Genomic DNA, 10,843 nt, shown 5'->3' with positions numbered 1-10,843 from the left:
AAACTGAGCAACAAAGTAAGGCGCTCCTTGGACTTACTAGTATAGCTGATCACAAAGTCACAGTAACGCCACACCGATCTCTCAACACCATTCGGGGCGTGATCTCCGAAGATGATCTGTTGGAAAGTACTGAAGATGAAGTCCTTGAAGGACTAAGCAATCAGGGTGTGATTGCAGTGAGGCGTATTACCTTTCGTCGCGAAGACCAAGAGAAGCCTTCGAAGCACCTTGTGCTTACATTTAACTCCACGACCCTCCCCCAGACGGTCAAGGCTGGCTATCTCAACTGCAAGGTTCGACCGTTTATCCCCAATCCGAGACGTTGCTTTAGCTGCCAGCGTTTCGGACATGGGGCAGCCACTTGCAGGGGACGAACAACCTGCGGAAAATGTTCAAGCAATGATCACCCTACGGACAACTGTGCAAGTGATTTTTCCAAATGCGTGAACTGTTCAGGTGCTCACCCTGCATACTCCCGCTCATGCCCAAAGTTTAAAGAAGAAAAAGAAATACTAACACTGAAAACCAAAGAAAATCTAAGCTACTTTGAAGCCCGAAAACGCCTCTCATTCCTACAGAGAGGCACCTACGCCGCTGCGGTCAGCAAGGGGGCTGCACCGACAACGGCTTCCGTGGGGACACAGGTCTGCCTTTTCGACCTTTCTGCCCCGCGCAAACCTCAAGCCCCCAAAATCTCACCTGGAATTCCTCAAGAACAAAGGGATTCAACTCAAACCGCATCCTCAAAGGCGACGGCCCCGCGCCGTATGCCCGCACGTCCTCGTGAGAAAACTGTGACGACAGAGTCACAGTGCCTTGAGGGGCGCCCTTCATGTTCCTCGCATCGCGAGGTTGAGGCAATGGATGTCTCCAGCAGCCCGCCGGAGCCTCCACCTGCCCCGAAGGGTGGTAAAATCTCCTCAAAAGTTGAGGACCCAAAGAAAAAGACTAAAGCGACAGGTCCAGAAGCTGGCACATAGCAAGTGCTTAGTCGTGGATGCTGTTCCAACTCCCAACAAATTTCATTATCACTTCATACACTTCACAGCATCACTGTTCTTTGTCGCTCACCTGCATTACCTCACTCGCTCTTAGGGATCAGTTGGGACAGAGGAATAATGGCGACTCCCTTGCCAGTGGTGTTGGCCCAAAGTCTTGACCCCCTCGGAGGTCAGAGGGGGCAGCTCCACAAGGATCAGCCAGAGGACTATTGGCGACTCCCTCGCCTGGGGCACTACCTCTATTTGTCTTTCCCCGAAGGTTTGGTCGGAACTGCCCTCCTGTTGACATCCACACCCATTCATGTCCTCTTTCGGTTTTTATTAAATTAGTTTTTAGATGTTTTCTTAGAACCCTAGTTTGTGAGTGGTGCATTACAGCTTTAGCTGCTTATGCGCTAAGGCTACGAACTCGAGGTCCTGAGTTTCAAACTTGTAACCGACAATGAGTCTTATTCAATGGAACTGCCGAGGTCTCCTACATAATTATGACGATGTTTGCTCCCTTTTGGAGGAATATCGTCCACTGGCAGTGTGTCTCCAGGAAACTCACTTGAAGGAAAGTCAGTGAGGTGTCTTTAGGCACTTTCATTTTTTCCGCAAGGATAGCGATCACTCGTCTTACTCTTCTGGCGGCGTGGCCATAGTAGTGCAAAAATCAGCTGCATGTGCTGAGGTTCCCGTGCAGACCGCCTTGGAAGCAGTGGTTGTTCGCATTCTGTCAGACCGCCTGATAACCCTTTGTTCACGTTACATTCCTCCAAACTTTCATTTAAGGTGTGAAGATATTGAGTCACTCATCGCGCAACTCCCCCATTCAGTCATTATTCTTGGCGATTTTAATGCACACAATCCTTTATGGGGCAGTACTAGACGCGATACTCGTGGAGCAATTGTCGAACGGTTTATTTTATCTACAAATTTGTGTCGGTTTAACGGAAAAAAAAAACCTACATATTTTAGTGCACCCACAAACTCATTGACATCAATTGTTCTCTCTATAAGTGAACCTATTTTATTTTCATTCTTTTCATGGAAGGTTACAGATAGTCCTTTAGGTAGTGACCACATGCCGATTGTTTTAAGACGAAATAACCCTGGTGTGACCCTCCCCAGGCGAACTCCCCGCTGGAAATTTGAGAAGGCAAACTGGTCACAATTCAGTGAATTCTCACTGCTCGCATGCACATCTCTTGACAAGCTTTCAATTGATGAAGTAAACGAATACTTAACGAATTGTATCCTTCAGGCAGCCATAATGGCAATCCCCATGACCTCAGGACGCCTCCCACGCCGTCCCAAGCCTTGCTGGAACGAAGAATGCTCAGAATCACGAAAAAAAACAAAACAAGGCATGGAGCATATTTCGACGGTATCCGACATCAAGCAATCGTCTTCACTTCAAGCAAATGAAGGCCCGTGCACGGTACATTCGCCGGCAATCGGAAAGAACAAGTTTTCAAGGGTATGCGACATCAATAAATAGCCACACATCACCGGAGGAGGTCTGGGACCGAATTAACAAAATCAATGGATCCTATAGTGCTTTCACCATCCCCCTGCTATCCTGCAACGGAACCCGTCCAGAAAGTCTAGAGGAACAAGCCGATATTCTCGGGAAACATTTCGAATCTGTTTCAAGTTCCAGGCACTATTTACCATCATTTCTTCGGCTAAAACAGCAGAAAGAAGCCAGGGCCATAAAGGCACAGTGAAGGTTCGTTTTCTTCTTAGGATTCCGTCAGGGACCCGATGACTGGGAACGCCGATGGTGTGCGGATGTTGATGGTCTAAAAAAATGACTGAAAAGACTCCATCAGTGAGGAGGAGGAGGAGGAGGAGGAAACTTTATTATTCTTCCGGGATCAGGTATTAGGGGTGGCGGAGGCCCAGAGGGCCGCCGCGATCGCCAGGGCCCGGGAGGTGGTCAGGACTTGGGCTGACTCCTCCGGGTCGCGCAACATCTGCTCCCAGAGGTGAGGGGAGGGAAGAGGGGGGTATGGGTCTGCGGGGCATTCGCAAAGGGAATGGTAATGAGTGTCGAATGCCCCGCAGGCAAGACAGGCGGGGGTGGTAAAGAGGTTTGGGTGAGTGTGTATTATTTGTGTTCGGTGGGGGAAAGTGTGTGTTTGTAAGAGGCGCAGCATGTGTGCTGCCTCTTGGGAGAGGTGGGGGTGCGGAGGTGGGTATCGGCGGCGGAGGAGTCGGTAGTGTAGGGCAATATCCCTGTATTGCAGGAGGGAGGTAGGCTTGCCTGCAGGGGCATCGCGTGTAGGCGCAGTTGAAACGGCGGCTCGGTCGATAAGTTCGCGAGCACAATCGTGCACCATCTCATTAGCGCCTACGCCTGTGTGGGCTGGTGTCCACAGCAGGGTCACAATGTCGGATGGAGGGTTGTTGGCGAGAATTTGGAAGGCCATGGGGGAGATATTGCTGCGAATAAAATTGCGGATGGCCTGCTGAGAATCAGATAGGACGAATTGGGGTGTGGGGCTCTGGGCGAGCGCAAGGGCAATGGCCGCTTCCTCCGCCGTGGTTGTGTTTGTAGTGAGGATGGTGGCCGCCGTGACGTTTGATGGTGGATGTTGGCCGAGAACAGTTACACAGTGTGCAGGTTTGTGAGGGTAGGGTGTGGCATCAGTGTAGTGTGCATGGTGATGGTGGGTATAGTTTGGCGTGGATGTTGGCTCGTGCTAGTCGCCGGGCTTTATGGAAAGTTGGGTGCATGTGGCGAGGGATTGGGTGGACTCGAATGCGGTTACGTATGTGCGATGGAATGGGGAGTGGGGGCATTGGGATGGTGGGGGGAGTATGTTTATAGTGTTAAGAATGTAGTGCCCTGTGGGTGAGGATGCGAGGCGGGTGAGTTGGGACATGTGGTGGGCGTCTAGGTGTTCGCGTATTGTGTTTTGTATGCCGAGGTCGAGCAGGCGGTGCGTTGGGGCGTGAGGAGGGAGTAGGAGAGCATGTCTATATGTCTTCCGGAGGAGCGCATCAAGGGAGTCGAGTTGGGTGGGTGTAAGGTTAAGGTAGGGTAGCTGGTATATGATACGGTTGAGTAGAAAACTGTGGACGAGTCGGAGGCGGTCCTGTTCCTTGATGCCGTGGTGTTTAGTGGCGATCCTTCTAATGAGGTGTGAGGTTTGGGTAACATATTTCTTTACGTATTGGAGGGTGGGTGCGGGTGATCTGTTGTGTGTGAGGGTGAGGCCTAAAAGTCGAGCTTGTTGTGTGTGTGGTATTAGGTCAGAGTGTATAAAAAGTTGGATGGGGGGGTTTTGGAGGGGTTTGTGACGAGGCGGCGTAAAGGTAAGGAGAGCGGATTTGTGTGGGGAGCATTGGAGCTCCAAAGAGAGAAATAAAAAGAAACGTCTATTTACAGTACAGATTGAAAGGTGGCCCGACCGACGTTCTTCCCGGCCCTCGCGCGTCTTCCTTTTCTTTTTCTTCTCTTTCCATGTATCGCTCGAGCCACAATCGCGTCGCTCACTTTCAAGTCATCCTGAGCGAAAAGAAAGACGAAACCGAAACTACAGCCACTGTACCGAAACCCTGCGCATGTCGCGCCTCTGGATTTGTGGCTGTCATTTACGTTGACCTTCACACCTCCCCAACAAGTATAATTTTGGGGCCTCAATGTCACAAAATTATCACACACAAAAACAAAAAGGCCCCCGTCATACACTGGTCGCTCTGGTAAGGTGATTTTGAATGTGCCCGCCAAGGCTCTAAACACCCCGTTACTACCAAAAGTGCCATAAGGCTTGCATAATATGAACTAAAACATGCATCTAAAAAAATCTGCTAAGGCGTACGCGGAACATATGCTCTCTCTAAACCAGGCTATTTTCCCAAAACCCCCAACTGCCCGTTCAGTCATACCAACAACAACAAAAAATCTCACCAACTTAAAGTATACAATCCATTTAAAAAGACACACCGAAACTTCGGTTCGCGCATGCGACGAACCAAAAACCATTGCTTGACAAAGCAGTCGCTCCTTCTCTATGCGGTCTGTGCGGACCATGTGGACCTCGCGCTCCACAAGCTGGTCCATCTCGAAGGCTCTCAGCTGCGACACCCGGCCCTCCACCGGGAGCTCTGTGGCCTTGGCCTGCTTCACTTTTGGGCTGGGCCAATCCTCCTTCTTGACAGGTTCGCCCTCAGCCACTTTGTCGGGGTCTCCACCCTGGTTCGGGGGTGCCTCTTCGCCAGTCACCGCCCCCGCCACCGCTAGGTAGCCATCGTTTGCACACCCAACACTTGCCTGTCGACCGTCGGGCTTGCGGTCCACGGCCGAGGCGGACACCACCGAGAACGTGCCCCGCAGGTTGTGACGCACTTTCTCCTTGATCCCGAACACCTCGCCCCCGGCCGCGGAGACAACCTTGTTCACCGTGAAGCTGCCCGGCTGCAGGTGCGCGTGGGGCACCGCCGCCTCCTGCAGGTACTTGGCCTCGAGGTTGAAAGGCTTGTTCCGGTAGAAGGTGAACATCTTGCCGAGGGGCAGCTGGTGCCAACGGTGAAACACCTCTGCCCGGTTGTCCTATCCCTTGCCCGGGTCGTGGCACAGCTCGATGGAGTAAAGCTGGGCGTCCACCACCGCAAAGTCTCGCATCTTGAAGATGGGTGACAGCAAGACACACTGCAGGGCGCAGCCCCGGTCGATAACCTCGTCCTGGTGCGGTGTCGTCGAGGGCTTCCGTTGGAACACCTTGCAAACCAGCTGCTTGACCGCCGGCACCCAGGTACCGCCCCCGACTAGCTCCACCGACTCCACGTCTGTCGGCCGCAGCCCGGCCACCATCAGCGCCCACGCCATGGTACGCTCGGCACGCGCTAGCAGCTCGGTGGACATGGTCTCGAAGGTCTCCCGTTTCAGCTTGCCCGCAACGTCCCAGTCGTTCTTGTAGCACTCGATGTTGAGCGTCAAGTCGTGAGGGTTGGCACTCATCTGCTCCGGAATCGATAATCGTCTGCACCATCCTCGGGCCGCATTTCATGTCCGCTCTCCGCAAATCAGCGCGCGTACCATTCTGATTGACATTTATGTCCTGGGATATACTCTGCTGGGATGGTGTTAAATTTGTTGAGATGTAACCCACCACGGAGTTATTCTTCAAGTCTCGGTCCCGCGCTTGTTTACTAGGACAGTCACGGGAAAAATGTCCCATACCCTTGCAATTAAAACATTTCACCCTGGTTGGTTCAAAATTGAGCCCGGCCCTACCTTATCATGCTTTTTCCCGACAGGACTGGACCCTCTTTTCTTTTCAGACTCGCGGTTTTTCGCATATGCAGTTGTTGCGTTGTTTGCATCGTTCTCCCTCTTCAAAACGGTCAGCCAGCGCAGCCTCCTCTGCTGGTTTAAGCCATTTTCCGGTCTCATTTAGCGTTACATAGGTCTGCATGTCGACGGGCAAGGAATCTCTAATGCGGTCAGAAACCATTAATGCTAGCAAGTCCTCAAGAGAGTCGATCGAGCGACTTCGAGCATAATACTCAAAGCAGCTCTCAACCCGTGTCGCAAACTGAGTCCAGGATTCTTTCTCCATTCTAGTGGCTTTGAGAAAAAGTCTCCTGTACTCAGCCGGCGACAGTTCGAGTTCCAAGAGAACTCGCTCCTTAACCGCACCGTAATCACTCGCTTCGCCGAGAGGTAGCCTATTCACCAGCGCCCGCATGCGCTCTGTAAAATAAAATCGCACGAGCGAACCCCTCAGGCGCTCAGGCACCTCATATGTCGCAAAGTCATTTTCGACACCGTCGAACCAGCTTGGTACGAGCAGTTCGGACGACGGCATTTGTGTGAACACACCCTTCATGAGCCTGGAAAAGCTAAGCACCTCCTCCCTCAAGTTGAGTTCTGCGCCGCCTCCACTGGTTCTGGGTCTGTTTTTTGCACGAACTCGCTCTAGTTCAAGCTCTAGACGCACTAGCCGTTCTTTTTCTCTTACGAGCTCAATTTCTCTTTCAATCAGTGAGCTACTCGATTGGCCATCCCGGACCCCTTCCTCGTGCGTCTCCACGGTCGCCGCTGGTCTACTCTGAGGTGACGGTTCACCTCGCTCGCCGACATCGTTATCATTAGCTCCATCCCGAACCAACAAGGTAACCGGCCTAAGCCGTTCCCCACTGCGTAGCTCCATGGCGGGCACCAGTCAAAATAATCACCTTACCCTTGAAGGTTGACAAGTCCCTATGGCAAGCACACGCAGTCTGCCGATCGGAACAGTCCGGCCCGATAACGGTGTCCGAGTCGTGTAGACGCTTCGCAGGGCTGTGGGTCTGCAGCACTTCCGAAGCCGCGTCGACGCGAAGTCTCGGCGATCCAAGTCTTCTTCGTTAAACACGGCTGCCGAGGCCCAGGAACTTGCCGCCTCTCTTCTTGTTGAATGGAGTCGCTGTCCGCTGAATCTGCTGGGTCGTTCCAGCCGGCGGGGCCCGCTGACGCAATCCGGTCGACTGCGCCAGTGAAGGTTCGTTTTCTTCTTGGGATTGCGTCAGGGACCCGATGACTGGGAACGCCAATGGTGTGCGGATGTTGATGGTCTAAAAAAATGACTGAAAGGACTCCATCAGTGAGAGAGAAATAAAAAGAAACGTCTATTTACAGTACAGATTGAAAGGTGGCCCGACCGACGTTCTTCCCGGCCTTCGCGCGTCTTCCTTTTCTTTTTCTTCTCTTTCCATGTATCGCTCGAGCCACAGTCGCGTCGCTCACTTTCAAGTCATCCTGAGCGAAAAGAAAGACGAAACCGAAACTACAGCCACTGTACCGAAACCCTGCGCATGTCGCGCCTCTGGATTTGTGGCTGTCATTCACGTTGACGTTCACAGGCACCTGTTGGTGCACGGGAACCGTATAATAGATCCTTCACTCTTACTGAGCTAAAGATGGTCCTTCATAGCGTCAAGCCCTCGGCAACTGGTCCTGACGGTATCCACTACCTCATGTTGAATCATCTCCACCCGTCTACACTTGATCTGGTATTATACCTTTTCAACAGAATATGGGAGGAGGGACGTTTTCCATCAGCTTGGAGAACGGCTACAATTATCCCCCTGCTTAAACCAGGAAAGAACTCGGATGCTGCTACTAGTTATAGGCCAATAGCATTGACGAGCTGCTTGTGTAAAACCCTTGAAAAAATGATTAATAGGCGACTGATGCAGCACCTGCAAAAACATTGCATCCTGGATAAATACCAGTGTGGTTTCCGCTCGTCCCGCTCGACGCAGGATCAATGAATTCGATTGGAGACAACTGTTCGAGAGGCGTTCGTCAATAGACAGTACTGCCTCTTTGTGTTTTTCAATCTTGAGGAAGCATACGATACTGCCTGGCGGTATGGAATTTTGAGGGACATGATTGACATTGGTATCCAGGGCCGCATGTTCCATGCCATTGAGAGCTAGTTAGGTAGACGCACTTTCCGAGTAAGGCTGGGGTCTGTACACTCACGATGGTTCGTACAGGAAAACGGCGTTCCACAGGGCGGTGTCCTAAGTGTTACTCTGTTTGCTATAAAAATCAATTCTATCGCGCGTGTCATACCACCTTCAGTCCACTACTCGCTGTATGTAGATGACCTCCAGATCGCTGTTTCCTCATGTAACCTCGCAATCTGCGAACGGCGTGTTCAACTGACTATTAATAATGTGACAAGGTGGGCTGACAATAACGGATTTAAGTTCTCCACGGAGAAGACTGCTTGTGTTTGTTTTTTACGAAAACATGGTGTGATGCCGACGCCTTCGTTGACCATATACAATGCAGCAGTTCAGGTAAAAACGGAGTATAAGTTTTAGGGCTTATATTCGACTCCAAGCTCTCTTTCAGCCAGCATATCAAAATGCTAAAACAAAAATGCCAGAAATCCCTTAATATTCTGAGAGTTCTCTCCCACGTGACTTGGGGCTCCGGTCGACTGTGCCTCCTAAGAATCTATAAATCGATTGTGCGGTCACGCCTAGATTATAGATGTTTGGTGTATGGATCAACGAGTGCATCAACACTGAAAATGTTGGATCCAATCCATCCCGCAGGGATCCGGCTCGCCACCGGTGCGTTTCGTACATCTCCTGTGCTGAGCCTGTATGCTGAAGCTAATGAAATGTCTCTAGAGAAAAGGCGAGATATCCTAGGTCTAATGTATTCCCTTAGGATACTGTCTGTAGTACAACATCCGTGTCGCGAACTAGTAGAGGAAACACGTTTTGAACGAACCTTCGAAAGCAAGCCCGCTGTTAAGCCTCCCTTTTCGTTGCGGAACAAGACCGCGGCCGTTTTGGCTAGCCTTGAGACAAACCCACCTGTTGCTCAGCTTCTGGGAACAGTGGCACCATGGGAACATGGTCTGCTCATCACAGACTTGTCACTTACTGAGTACACTAAGAAAAATACCCCACCACAAGTCTTAAAACAGGAATTCTTTGAGCTACAAAATACATATAAAGACTGCACCAACTTTTATACCGACGGAACAAAAACCGATTCTTGTGTCGGCTGTTCCGTGATTGGACCATCACTTAAATGTGTGCGGAGAATTAATTCCAGTGCAACTATCTTGACTGCTGAATTATGCGGTTTACTATTGGCCACAGACTATATTATCAAAAATAGGCATCCATACTCTGTTGTTTACACTGATTCACTAAGTGCTCTGAGAGCACTCAGATCCCTTGAGATAGCAAAAAACACTTTAATAACTCAGCTACAACATAAAGTGGTTGCTGCGGCTAGGGACAACAAATTGCAGGTAGTCTTTCGCTGGGTGCCTAGTCACGTGGGTATTCCCGGCAATGAAGCTGCTGATCGTGCCGCTTCCACATGTGCTTCAAGGGAGGTTGACATTCACGACATACCCTACCAAGATTACAAACGACCATAAAGAAAAGTATCAAGTGTAAATGGCAAGAGGAATGGTCCCGCGAAACCAACAACAAACTCCATGTTGCGAAGCCGACGATCCAGGAGTGGGCGAGTGCCCGTCATAGGGACCGTTTTTTCGAGGTAATTCTTTGTCGGTTAAGAATTGGCCACACACATCTAACACATGGGTATCTGCTTCGCCGAGAGGATCCACCTACATGCGAACACTGTTCAGAACCATTAACTGTAGTGCATATCCATCTTGAGTGCCCCGCATATCACAAATACCGCCAATTCTACTTCGCCCAGTTTTATTCAGCACAGATGCCTTTACACCTTGCTCTTTTGCTTGGAGATGAACCTTTTATACCTCATGCATGTTTTTAAATTCCTAGAAAGCACTGGACTTTTACGTCAACTTTAAACTTGCTTTGCAATTTTAAATCTTTCACCCACATTATTTATATACAGATTCATGCACATCCTTTTATTTTATCACTGGCCACTAGAGCCCTCTTTCCTCTCTAGAAACCATTCATAAAATAGTCGGACTTTGGCGCTCTATAGCCTTAGATGCTTTTGCGCCATTCAAACTCAATCAATCAATCAATCAATCTTTTTCATTGGCGCTGCTGTCGGCTGTTAGATGACTGTGGACCTTTGCTGCAGCATTTTGCAAAATGTCAAACTTTACCAAAGCTAAGGCACTGCTTTCCTGTAGCCGGGCATGCGCTCGTGCGGTGTACGAAACCAAAACAGCGGCATGTCGCTTGGTCTTTTCGCAGCGCCTGTATTCCTGGTGGGTCCTCACTTCGGTCATCCTCATTTCGGTCATACTCTCTGCGGATTTCGTTGAACTGCTCCTGCGTTCGTTCCTTTGTTCGGCACATTTCGAGTACTTTCGCAAAAGTGAGATTGTCGTTGATAAGCTTTTGCTGTAGCTGTTTGTCTCTAGTCCCGAGTATTATTC

At 50.4% G+C, this 10,843-nt stretch overlaps 1 pseudogene; it reads right to left on the bottom strand.

Moving 5' to 3' along the window:
* Positions 1–2,860: 2,860 nt before the first annotated feature.
* LOC121834832 lies at positions 2,861–3,788 on the bottom strand (annotated as a pseudogene).
* Positions 3,789–10,843: the final 7,055 nt, after the last annotated feature.

Source organism: Ixodes scapularis, unplaced genomic scaffold (genome assembly GCF_016920785.2).
Source record: "Ixodes scapularis isolate PalLabHiFi unplaced genomic scaffold, ASM1692078v2 PGA_scaffold10__122_contigs__length_95168666, whole genome shotgun sequence".
In the NCBI taxonomy this organism is placed as follows: domain Eukaryota; kingdom Metazoa; phylum Arthropoda; class Arachnida; order Ixodida; family Ixodidae; genus Ixodes; species Ixodes scapularis.
Note: the sequence above shows the minus strand (reverse complement) of the source record. Positions and strands in the feature narration are given on the sequence as shown.